General features: G+C 40.6%; 1 protein-coding gene across 1 annotated transcript in view; it reads left to right on the top strand.

Annotated features, from left to right (window-relative positions):
- Positions 1-13608, top strand: part of LOC308343046 (uncharacterized protein) — a 311448-nt gene that overhangs the window by 238202 nt on the left and 59638 nt on the right. Inside the window, exons 9-10 of the mRNA XM_080803887.1 lie at positions 8252-8393; positions 9638-9704. The gene's annotated coding sequence lies outside the window, so the exon portion shown is untranslated. The remainder of the gene's footprint in view (positions 1-8251; positions 8394-9637; positions 9705-13608) is intronic.

The raw sequence follows: 13608 nt of genomic DNA, 5'->3' as shown, positions 1-13608 counted from the left end.
CTTGCTTCCATTTGCCTTTGGCGATGTTTCTAGGAAGAAGTTGCTGCACTTGAGGTCAAAGAGGTTGCTGCCTGCATTGTCCTCAAGGATTTTGATAGATTCCTTTCTCACATTGAGGTCCTTCATCCACTTTGAGTCTATTTTCGTGTGTGGTGTAAGGAAATGGTCCAATTTCATTTTTCTGCATGTGGCTGTCCAATTTTCCCAGCACCATTTGTTGAAGAGGCTGTCTTTTTTCCATTGGATATTCTTTCCTGCTTTGTCGAAGATTAGTTGACCATAGAGTGGAGGGTCTATTTCTGGGCTCTCTATTCTGTTCCATTGGTCTATATGTCTGTTTTTGTGCCAGTACCATACTGTCTTGATGATGACAGCCTTGTAATAGAGCTTGAAGTCTGGAATTGTGATGCCACCGACTTTGGCTTTCTTTTTCAATATTCCTTTGGCTATTCGAGGTCTTTTCTGGTTCCACATAAATTTTAGGATTATTTGTTCTATTTCTTTAAAAAAATGGATGGGATTTTGATAGGGATTGCATTAAATGTGTAGGTTGCTTTAGGTAGAATAGACATTTTCACAATATTTTTCTTCCAATACATGAGCATGGAATATTTTTCCATTTCTTTGTGTCTTCCTCAATTTCTTTCATGAGTACTTTATAGTTTTCTGAGTATAGATTCTTTGCCTCTTTGGTTAGATTTATTCCTAGGTATCTTATGGTTTTGGGTGCGATTGTAAATGGGACTGACTCCTCAATTTCTCTTTCTTCTGTCTTGTTGTTAGTGTAAAGAAATGTGACTGATTTCTGTGCATTGACTTTATATCCTGACACTTTACTGAATTCCTGTATAAGTTCTAGGAGTTTTGGAGTGGAGCCTTTTGGGTTTTCCACATATAGTATCATGTCATCTGCAAAGAGTGAGAGTTTGACTTCTTCTTTGCCAATTTGGATGCCTTTAATTTCTTTTTGTTGTCTGATTGCTGAGGCTAGGACTTCTAGTACTATGTTGAACAGCAGTGGTGATAACGGACATCCCTGCCGTGTTCCTGACCTTAGCGGAAAAGCTTTCAGTTTTTCTCCATTGAGAATGATATTTGCGGTGGGTTTTTCATAGATGGCTTTGATAATATTGAGGTATGTGCCTTCTATCCCTACACTTTGAAGAGTTTTAATCAGGAAGGGTTGCTGCACTTTGTCAAACGCTTTTTCAGCATCTATTGAGAGTATCATATGGTTCTTACTCTTTCTTTTATTAATGTATTGTATCACATTGATGGATTTGCGGATGTTGAACCAAACTTGCAGCCCTGTAATAAATCCCACTTGGTCGTGGTGAATAATCCTTTTAATGTACTGTTGGATCCTATTGGCCAGTATTTTGGTGAGAATTTTCGCATCTGTGTTCACCAAAGATATTGGTCTGTAATTCTCTTTTTTGGTGGGATCCTTGTCTGGTTTTGGGATCAAGGTGATGCTGGCCTCATAGAATGAGTTTGGAAGTTTTCCTTCCATTTCTATTTTTTTGGAACAGTTTCAGGAGAATAGGAATTAATTCTTCTTTAAATGTTTCGTAGAATTCCCTTGGGAAGCCGTCTGCCCCTGGACTTTTGTTTGTTTGGAGATTTTTGATGACTGTTTCAATCTCCTTACTGGTTATGGGTCTGTTCAGGTTATCTACTTCTTCCTGGTTCAGTTGTGGTAGTTTATACGTCTCTAGAAATGTATCCATTTCTTCCAGATTGTCAAATTTGTTGGTGTAGAGTTGCTCATAGTATGTTCTTATAATTGTTTGTATTTCTTTGGTGTTGGTTGTGATCTCTCCTCTTTCATTCATGATTTTATTTATTTGCGTCCTTTCTCTTTTCTTTTTGATAAGTCTGGCCAGGGGCTTATCAATCTTATTAATTCTTTCAAAGAACCAGCTCCTAGTTTTGTTGATTTGTTCTATTGTTTTTTTAGTTTCTATTTCATTGATTTCTGCTCTGATCTTTATGATTTCTCTTCTCCTGCTGGGTTTAGGCTTTCTTTGTTGTTCTCTCTCCAGCTCCTTGAGGTGTAGGGTTAGGTTGTGTATTTGAGACCTTTCTTGTTTCTTGAGAAAGGCTTGCACCGCTATATATTTTCCTCTCAGGACTGCCTTTGTTGTGTCCCACAGATTTTGAACAGTTGTGTTTTCATTATCATTTGTTTCCATGAATTTTTTCAATTCTTCTTTAATTTCCTGGTTGACCCATTCATTCTTTAGAAGGATGCTCTTTAGTCTTCATGTATTTGTGTTCTTTCCAAATTTCCTCTTGTGATTGAGTTCTAGCTTCAGAGCATTATAGTCTGAAAATATGCAGGGAATGATCTCAATCTTTTGGTACCGATTGAGACCTGATTTATGACTCAGGATGTGGTCTATTCTGGAGAATGTTCCATGTGCACTAGAGAAGAATGTATATTCAGTTGCTTTGGGATGGAATGTTCTGAATATATCTGTGATGTCCATCTGGTCCAGTGTGTCATTTAAGGCCTTTATTTCCTTATTGATCTTTTGCTTAGATGATCTGTCCATTTCAGTGAGGGGAGTGTTAAAGTCCCCTGCTATTATTGTATTACTGTCAATGTATTTATTTGATTTTGTTATTAATTGGTTTATATAGTTGGCTGCTCCCATGTTAGGGGCATAGATATTTAAGATTGTTAGGTCTTCTTGTTGGACAGACCCTTTGAGTATGATATAGTGTCCTTCCTCATCTCTTATTATAGTCTTTGGCTTAAAATCTAATTGATCTGATATAAGGATTGCCACCCCAGCTTTCTTCTGATGTCCATTAGCATGGTACATTGTTTTCCACCCCCTCACTTTAAATCTGGAGGTGTCTTCGGGTCTAAAATGAGTTTCTTGTAGGCAGGATATTGATGGGTTTGTTTTTTTATCCATTCTGATACCCTGTGTCTTTTGATTGGGGCATTGAGCCCATTAACATTCAGGGTAACTATTGAGAGATATGAATTTAGTGCCATTGTATTGCCTGTAAGGTGACTGTTACTGTATATTGTCTCTGTTTCTTTCTGATCTACTCCTTTTAGGGTCTCTCTTTGCTTAGAGGACCCCTTTCAGTATTTCCTGTAGAGCTGGTTTGGTGTTTGCAAATTCTTTCAGCTTTTGTTTGTCCTGGAAGCTCTTTATCTCTCCTTCTATTTTCAATGATAGCCTAGCCGGATATAGTATTCTTGGCTGCATGTTTTTCTCATTTAGTGCTCTGAATATATCATGCCAGTTCTTTCTGGCCTGCCAGGTCTCTGTGGATAGGTCCGCTGCCAATCTAATGTTTTTACCCTTGTATGTTACAGACTTCTTTTCCCGGGCTGCTTTCAGGATTTTCTCTTTGTTGCTCAGACTTGTAAATTTTACTATCAGGTGACGAGGTGTGGACCTATTTTTATTGATTTTGAGGGGCGTTCTTAGCATCTCCTGGATTTTGATGTTTGTTCCCTTTGCCATATTAGGGAAATTCTCTCCAATAATTGTCTCCAATACACCTTCTGCTCCCCTCTCTCTTTCTTCTTCTTCTGGAATCCCAATTATTCTAATGTTGTGTCATCTTATGGTGTCACTTATCTCTCGAATTCTCTCCTCGTGGTCCAGTATTTGTTTGTCTCTCTTTTGCTCAGCTTCTTTATTCTCTGTCATTTGGTCTTCTATGTCACTAATTCTTTCTTCTGCCTCATTTATCCTGGCAGTGAGAGCTTCCATTTTTGATTGCACCTCATTAGTAGCTTTTTTGATTTCAACTTGGTTAGATTTTAGTTCTTTTATTTCTCCAGAATGGGCTTTTATCTCTCCAGAGAGGGTTTCTCTAATATCTTCTATGCCTTTTTCGAGCCCGGCTAGAACCTTGAGAATTGTCATTCTGAACTCTAGATCTGTCATGTTACCAATGTCCATATTGATTAGGTCTCCAGCCCTCCGTACGGCCTCTTGTTCTTTTTTTTGAGGTGAGTTTTTCTGCCTTGTCATTTTGTCCAGATAAGATTTGCTTTCTCCTGCTGTGGAATTCAGCTGTTCTTGGTGAGCGAAGTTGGTTTTGGATGGGTTTCTTGTTGATCTTCTGGGGGAGGGGCCTGTTGTTGTGATTCTCAAGTGTCTTTGCCGCAGGCGGAATTGCACGGCCCTTGCCAGGGGCCGGGCTAAGTATTCCGCTCTGGTTTGCTTTCGGGAGCTTTTGTTCTCTGAGCGCTTTCCGTAGAGTTCCGGAGGACGGGAATGAAGATGGCGGCCTCCCAATCTCTCGGCCCGGAGGAGCCGAGAGCTTGGGGTTCCGCTCCTCAGTGCGCTCTCAGAGCAAAGCGCCCAACCGCCCCGCCTCCCTGGCCTGCGGTCGCGCCTTGAGGAAAGCAGTCAATTGCTGGAGCTGGAGAAAAGCGCCAGGTCGCTTCTGTCTCCGTGGCCTCCGGCCGCGCTCCGAGCCCACCCAGCCTGCGACCGGCACAAGGTAACCCCGGGCTGAGAGCTCACTCCTCGGCTTTGTCGCTGTAGCCGGCTTCCCCACTCTAAAACCTGTGAGCTCTGAAGCACTCAGACACCCCCAGTCCTTCTGTGACCCCGCGGGACCTGGGGTTATGCTGACCCGGCCTGGGTTTCCCCCCAGTTTAGCCTCTGGAGCGATGTCTCCCAGTGGAGCCGACTTTTAAAGGTCCCGATTTTGTGCTCTGTCGCTCCGCCGCTTGCCGGGTGCCGGCCCCTCCCCCCGGGGTCTATCTTCCCGTCGCTTTGGATTCACTTCTCCGCAGGTCCTACCTTTCAGAAAGTGATTGATTCTCTGTTTCTGGAATTGTTGCTCTTCTTCTCTTCGATTTCCCGTTGGATTTGTAGGTGTTCACAATGGTTAGATAAGCTATCTAGCTGATCTCCTGCTACCGGATGTCGTCTCAGCCTGCTACTTCTCAGCCATCTTGACTCCTCCCTCCTCATTCATAGTTTCTTTACCCAAAAGTGGGATCAGCAGCTAATCATTTGTCTAGATAATTTAATTCTGAATTCTTAAAGCTTCATCTAAGCATTTTTTTTCCTCTTGTGACTACTTGACTCTTTCATCTATACCCATAATGAGTCTCTTGGCATTTGCCTTCCCCCAACCCCAGTCCCCAGCAACCACTAATCTAATTTCTAACTCAATCCTGGATATTTACTAAATGGAATCACATAACATGGGCCTTTTGTGTCTGGCTTCTCTCATGTTGTATATACTCAAGGTTCATCCAAGTTGTAGCATGCATCAGTACTTCAGTCTTTCATAGGACCAGGTAATATTCCCTGTACTACATTTTGTTTATGCATTTATCAGTTGGATAACTGTACATAGTGGTACTGTGAAAACATGTGTACAGGTTTCTGTGTGGACATGTATTTATAATTTTCTTAGGTATATACCTAGAAATGGAATTGTTGGGTCAAACAGTAAGTCTGTATTTTTCTTTTTAAGAAAATGTTTAACTATTTTCTTTTTTTTTTAAATTAACATATAATGTGTTATTTGTTTCAGGGGTACAGGTCTGTGATTCATCAGTCTTGCACATTTCACAGCACTCACCATAGCACATACCCTTCCCAAGGTCCATCACGCAGCCACCCTATCCCTCCCAACCCCCTCCCCTCCACCAACCCTCAGTTTGTTTCCTGAGATTAAGAGTCTTTTATGGTCTGTCTTCCTGTCTGGTTTCATCTTGTTTCATCCCCCCCCCCCTTCCCCTATGATTCTCTGTCCTGTTTCTACCAAACTGTTTTCTAAAGTGACTGCACCATTTTATATTCCCACCAACAATGTGTGAGGGTTTCAATTTCTCCACATCTTCATCAATACATTTCTTGTTTGTCCTCTTGATACTAGCCATGCTAGTGGGTATGAAAAGTTATCTCATTATGGTTTTGATTTGTGTTTCCCTAATGACTAATGATTTTGAGCATCTTTTTTCATGTACTTATTGGCCATTCTTTATCTTTGGATAAATATCTATTAAGTCTTTTGCTCATTTTTTAAATTGGATTATTTGTCTTTTTATATTTGAGTTGTTAAGAATTATTTTAAACTCTGAGTAAAAGTTCCTTATCAGGTATATGATTTGGATATATTTTCTCCCATTCTATGGATTGTCTTCTAATTCTCTTGATGATGTCCTTTGAAGCACAAAGTTTAAGTTTTGATGAAGTCCATTTTATTTTTCATTTTGCTGTCTGTGACTTTGGTGTCATATCTGAGAAACCATTGCTTAGTCCAGAATCACAAAGCTTTAAAGTTATGTTTTCTTTTAAAAGTTTTGTATTTTTAACTCTTGCATTTTGAATTAATTTTTGTATGTGGGGTAAAGTAGGAGTGCAACTTTCTTTTTTTTCTTTTTACATATGCCTATCTAGTTGACCTAACATAAGTTTTTGCAAAGACTATTCTTTCGCCATTGGATTGTCTTGATACCGTCATCAAAAATCATTTGACCATTTAAGCAAGGGCTCATTCATTGTAAACTCTTTTTTTTCTTTTCTTATCTTTTATGGTGTTCAGTTAGCCAACATGTAGCACATCATTAGTTGATGCAGTGTTCAATGATTCATTAATTGCATATAACACTCAGTGCTCATCACAACACGTGCCCTCCCCAATACCCATCACCTGGTTACCCCTTGCTCCACTCCCCTCCCCTCTGCAACCCTAAGTCTGTTTCCTGGAGGTTCTCTTTCTCAGTGGGTACTTAAAACTCAGGCTCTACCTAAACAGATCCAGCCTTTACCCCTTGCACCAATTCCAGAGATAGTTAGAAGGAACATGAAGTAAGAGAAAAATATCAAGATATACTTGTAGCAAGATACCATTCTGAGCTAATGTGCTAGAGGATATAAAACGTAATTCAAATTAATGCATCAGGAGGGTGAGACAATTTTTATATGTGAAGTCAGTGTTTTAGTTAGGAGTCTTTGGTTGCAAGTGACAAAAACTAAATTTACTTAAACAAAAGAGAACTATATTGGCTCGTATAATCAAACTATAGAAACAGAAGGCAGCAGCTGGCCTTTGGGACTTCTGGAACTAGGTCCTTAGACACCATTGTGATTCTGTCCCTGTATTGCAGCTTTTTAAAATCTGCAGCCCTTTTAGCAGAAGAAACATGGCTTTCTGCTACTCTTGGCTCTCTCCCTTTTAGCTACCCAATTAGAGAGAAACGGACACTTCTCTGGCAGCTACAATTTAAAACATTCCCCAGTTTGGCTTACTTTGATAACATATCCTGGTGCTAGCCATTCTGTCCAGAAAGATGTTGCTCTGACTTGGTTCATAGGCGCACCCCTGTGGCCGGAGGATAGGGCCTGTTACCAGAAAAAGAGCCATCAAATGGGGCAGTTGAAGCAAAGAACCATTGATCTCTAGGCAGGGGGCTAGAAATCAAGAGCCACACAAAAACAAATAAAAACGTCTTCCTGTCATCTGAGTCCTTTGTGCACATCTAATATCCCAGGAACCTCAGCTCACCCTGGGATACCATTTCAAGGCCTTATAGAGAAATACTTACTTCTTGCAATTCCTTTCTCCCCATGGACATAGCCTATGATGTCACACTGAGGTTACATCATGTTTGTTGGTATGATTTCCTTGTTGGTTTGATTGCAAGGGGGTAATGAAAAATCTGAACCAATCTCCTCAATTTTTCTCCTTTTTTAATTGCTCAGATATTGGTTCATTAGAAGTTGCAAATTTCAGTGCTGCCTAGTTACCAAGAAGCATTCAGCTCTGTTAGAAATAAGTGACTAAAATATCAAATAATCAGTCTTGAAGGAAACATTAGAATAGGGTTTTTTAAATGCTTGGGAAACAGCAGTGGTTACTTCATTACTTCCAAATAATTATCACCATTCATATCCTTTTGGAATCCTCCAGATGGCAACAAGATCCACCACCCTCTTTGGGGAAGGGAGAGCTTGGGCTCTCTGCTTATGAAGGAGCAATCTATTTAAGTAAGAAAAAATAAGAACACTGAAACTACTTTTACTAGTGATGTGACAAACATAGCAAGTAGTTGCATGCTAATTCAGGCTATCACCTTTAATTAGGACTTGGGGAGGCTGAGTTATGCTGTCTCCAGTCTTTGGAAATAAGCGCTCATGATCAAAGAGCTACCTTCTTTAAATAATTTAAATAGATATCCATTTTAATTAAAGTAGATATTGAATATTGGATATGAAAATGACTGCTTTTTTTTTTTTTTAACCTTTAGATTTGGCGGTGGCTGCTTAAATGAGTAGGTCCCTGTACAGAAGGAAACAGCATCTGGTGCAGTCCCTCTTCAGGGCTGAAGATCAAGCACACACTCCACTGGAGACCCTCTGTGATCCCAGCACCTCCCTGGATTGGAGCAGGTGGGAGGAAGCCCCTTCCACAGTCACCTGGTGGGTCCCTGTATAGGTCTCAATGGCTGCCAGAGGACAAAACAATCTGGTTCTGCTCTTCTGAAAGGGGGCTATTTCTCTCCCTGACCTAAAACAAGAGTGGTTTGGAGTGCAGCAAAGCATTTGATGAATCATGAGACATGGCCTCAAAATTTCTTGAAAAGGTCTCTGCTGGAAAGATGAAGCATTCAGCCTGTAGAGACCCAAATGTATCTCATGTACACTCATCATGAGCCTGCTTGTGCTGCCTTTTAAGGGAGAGTAAAGATGCCCCAGAGAAGAGTCTGGCAAAGCAATATTAGACGGCACAATTTCACCTGTCCCCAAATTTTTCAATACTTCTTACTTCCTGCTTCATTATATCATTTTCTCTCTCCTCTCAATTATCTGCTGCTTTCCTCTTTTCTCCCAGATTCCTGGGCTAGTAGAGCATAGACATGGTCATCAGGACATCAATTCATAATCACTTTCAAAAGAAAATTAAGAGAGATGCCTGCGTGACTCAGTTGGTTAAGTGTCCGATTCTTGGTTTCAGCTCAGGTCATGATCTTGGAGTCATGGGATTGAGCCCCGCATCGGGCTCTGCGCTCAGCGTGGAGTCTGCTTCAGATTCTTTCTCCTCGCCCTCTGCCCTTCTCCTCTCATTCTCTCTCTCTCTGTCTCTCAAATAAATAAATAAAACCTAAAAAAAAAAATTAAAGCGAGAAAGCAAGAAAGGACACAAAGAAAAGAACTGTGAAAGAGGGACTTGATAGCAAAGGGCAAATTTCATTTACTTATGTTTCAGATTTCTGTATGCCTACAGGCTTCCTTTTTAGCTATTGGTGGGGGGGGGATGGAACATGGGCATGGGGAAAAACCAGTTTTTTTCCCTTCCTTCCTTCTCCTCACTCTTTTAAAATTTTTTTCCCTTCCTTCCTTCTCCTCACTCTTTTAAAATGTGTACAGATACTGATTACAGATCCAAGGTGATTTCATTCATCTAACATTCCACTGAAGTGAGATGGACAGATTAAATTTCACTGCCACTCATTTTACAGGTAGATTCCATTAATCAATGAAAATCCATAAAAATCATTCCAGGATAATACTCTTCTATATGTTTACAAAAACCCCAACAGCTCCTCTGAGATTCCCTGGGCTCCCATTCACTGGATCAGATTTGTATCTTTTCTCTTTCGCACTGACTGTTCAACGTCTGCTTGTCCCTGCAGGTCACACTCCCTTGGTCTGATTAACTTTTGGTGATCCATCACCAACTGGACTGGAACTTTCTCTGAGGTAGGCTTGAACAATTGTTTTCTGGCTTCATGCACTGCACGTATGGACAAGAGTTACTGTGTGTTTTAGTCAAGGGTTCCAAATGCAAGCAGCCTTCTTTATTTCCCTACTTGGCCCTTACCCCAAAGAAGGAAGACCTTGTACAAAGGGATTGGAGACCATGCAAATAACAGTTTTCTTAATGGAAAATAAAAATTAAACAGAAGCTAAAACTTCCAAGTCATGGTAGTTGAGGCAGCGCATGCGGAATGTGGGTGCACAGGCAGAGGCAAAGGAGGGATGATACGGTGAGAGTGAGTAAGGTGTTTTAAGGATGGCAGTGAGTTGGGGTGGTTAATATCACACTGAATGAGTCAGGTGGTCATGGGAACTTAATCATGATGGGAGGGAGAAGAGTAAAGGAGAGGTTGAAAGAAGTCTCAAAACAGGAGAGAGTGTTCATTGTCAGAAACGTCAAAAAGAGAATTTCCAGACAGCTACAAAGTTGTGATACAATTAGATTGGGCTTCTGTTTTTCCTAACATTGGCAAAGACTGAATTGGTATGTATCTGAGCAAAAACTCCTATATCCACGGCCACGGGATGATGAGCTTGAAAACATTCTCTTCTGAAACAAACCTCAGACGCTTGATAACTCTGGGAGCAAAGTTTGTGCTGAAATAAAAGTAAAGTTTGTTTTAACAAATGCATTGAATTCTGAAATGAAGCTCAGCTGGTATAAAAATTCAACATCAATTGCATACAAACATTTTGCATGACCTTGCATTAGAATAAGCCTTTCAAAGGACTAGATGTAGTATAAATTGAGCAAGAATCCAGCTCTTTTCTAAATGCCAGTATCAGACAAGTCTCAAGATTGCCATGCTCCCACTGGAACTCAGACTGACACTGACACTAGGAATAAATGGGCCATTGGCTATATCTGCTCAGAAGCTCAGGTTCATCCTTTCTATTGTCACAGTGAAATTCATAATAAAATGCCAGCAAAAGTAAAGAGCAAGTCAGACCTGTCTCTTTCAGCTACAGAATAAGCAGCTGCTATGATAATCATACCCCGCTACCCCAAACACCAGCAATCCCGTTAGATATGTTTATCTGCCAGAAAAGACGTCATCCTATGAGGGAGAAGGACTGACTTCCGCAGACTCTCATTTCCTGTCTTTGGAGCACTTTGAGAAATAAAAGATGACTGTGCCTTCCCTGACCATTCCTAGAGCCAAGTGAGTTTTTTTTTATGTCTAAACCACTTCTCTTCCTTTCTTTTCTTGCTGCTTTCCTCTCCTACATTCCATGACGGTTATATCTCTGTTAAACATGAGAAGCAAAGAATAAAAATTGTAGGATTTAAACATCATCTTGCTGCAAGAAAGTCCTGCCTCATGGAAGACAATGACCAGCTATTTGGCCAAAAGGATTTCCTGTATTCCCTGCAATGAAGACAGTTTGGAGCACAAGTCCTAGTCTGCCATCTTGCACACTTTGCTTGTGACCCTTTATTACTGCTCTCTGGGGATGGATCAATATTGGCTCAGTATTGCAGTCCAGCCCCAAATTAGATCTCTTGCGTGGGGAAACCTGAACTGAATCGAACATATCATATGCTATTAATCCTCTTGCACTCTCTTTTCATCCCAACATGGTTTTGGTTTTTTGTTTTGTTTTTTTGCCATTAAGGAAAACTTGGAAGTGACGGGACCCCATGGTTAGTCATGAGGAGTGGCCAAGGCAGCACTGAAATAGTCCCTGTGAGCGCTTTACCCCTGAGACAGGAAACCAAAGTAAAGACCCACGGTGGCTATCAGAACCCGGTAATATAGAACACAAACACACTTCCGTCTATCCTGTTGGCCTCAGGACTTTGAATTCATCTTAAAATACACTGTTTTATTCACGTGGTATTTTAGTAGTAATGTTCTTTGATGAGAATTACATGCTAGCACAAAGGCCACACCACCAACTAAAGCAGAGAATTTGTATGCTGGCAATGGTCACCTTCAGAAAGATTCATCTGCCATTCGCCTGTCAACAGTTTCAAAGAACTGGACACAATTTCTTCTCAGCTCCATTCCAGCACACACACACCACAGGCATTCATTGCCTCTGACAGGAGTTAGAGCCACCGGAGTTTCTGTGAGACACCACTGTCACAGTGATACCACAGTGGTTTAGACCTTTTGTTTGTTTGTTAGTTTGTGCATGTATAGCACTACATGCTTGCTTTATTTTATTCCGTGTTTTGCAATAAACTATCATGGCAGGGATGGCCTTTCTTGCTGCATTGCTTGTAAGTATGCCCCGAGGCTAACAAGCATGGCCATATCTGATGAAAATGAGGAGATAACTGTGTCAAACGCTGCTGGAAAAAGGCTGGTACGTGTCTATTAGCAAGTTCTGAGGCTTCCATGCATGTGTGTGTCAGGGGGTAGGTAGAAAAACATATCTCTGTAGTTCATACCCTGCATTCATTCATTCATTCATGGAACAAATATTTACTGATCCAAAGTGCTAGGTGCTGCACAAAAGATAGCAACTCCCCATGGCCTAATAGAGCATATCATCTAATAAGAAAGAAAGATACTACTCAGATAAGAAAGAAGTGATACACATTTCTTTTTTTTGTTTTGTTTTGTTAAGATTTTATTTATTTACCTGACAGAGATCACAAGTAGGCAGAGACACAGGCAGAGAGAGAGAGAGAGAGAGAGAGAGGAAGCAGGTTCCCAGTCGAGCAGAGAGCCCGATGCAGGGCTCAATCCCAGGACGCTGAGATCATGACCCGAGCCAAAGGCAGAGGCTTTAACCCAATGAGCCACCCAGGCGCCCTGTGATACACATTTCTATTGGAAAAGAAATAGTGTGCTGAGGAATGCTCAGACCTTAGGTTAAATAATAATGATGAAATGAATTTGGTAAGAAGTTTTGGAAAGAGAGGTTATAATTCTGTGCTCAAGCATATTAAAGGATATTGCAAATATTATATTTTCTTAATAAAATAGAGTCTATTGATTAGTAGAATTAGATGAAATTGTTGTCAGAAGAAAAGGTGTTGATCATCAAGGTGTTAAGTTAATTTAGAGATTATGTAGGTATTTATTGTTACATTATTATACTATTTATTGAGAGATTACATCAGATAAAAGTGTGACCAGTGGCATGGCACTTATAATCATGAAAGGATAAGAATTACTGAGGTGGAGTTTGCAGGGGTTTGGACAGGGACAGAGTAATAAATTAAGTGGAAAAGGGTTTGTGATGGATGAAAGAAACATGCAGAGGTTGCGTGCTTAAGGATATACTGATCTTGCTGTGTGTCCTTGGGTCTCTTGCATATGGATCCTGTAGCGTGCGCATCGTTAGCCCGACTGGAGAATTGGTAAAGAGCTCACACTGCCGTGTCTGCTCTTCTAGTTAGCCTTTTGGACTCTTGCCTCATATATTTTGTAGCTTTGTTATCAGGTACATAAATATCCAATTCTTGAAGAATGAATTCTTTATCCCCATGTGTTTATTGATATAATATATTTGTTGATTCAGGGTAATACTTCTTTCTGCTGATATTAAGATAGCTACTTTAGCTTTCTTTTGATTAGTATTTACATATCTTTTTTTCCTTTTAGCCTATCTATCTGTGCTTTTGTAACTAAGAATGATTTACCCCAGATAGCATATAATTAGAACTTGTTTTTTGGGGGGCACTTGGGTGGTTCAGATGTTTAAGTGTCTGCTTTTGGCTCAGGTCATGGTCCCAGGGTCCTGGGATCAAGCCCCATGTTGGGGCTCCCTGCTCAGCGGGGAACCTGCTTCTTCCTCTCCTTCTGTCTGCCACTCCCCCTGCTGGTGCGCTCTCTCTCTTTCTCTCTGTCAAAATTTTTTAAAAAACAACTTGCTTTTTTAATCCAATGAA

The sequence above is a fragment of the Martes martes genome, assembly GCF_963455335.1.
Source record: "Martes martes genome assembly, chromosome: 5".
In the NCBI taxonomy this organism is placed as follows: Eukaryota; Metazoa; Chordata; class Mammalia; order Carnivora; family Mustelidae; genus Martes; species Martes martes.
Note: the sequence above shows the minus strand (reverse complement) of the source record. Positions and strands in the feature narration are given on the sequence as shown.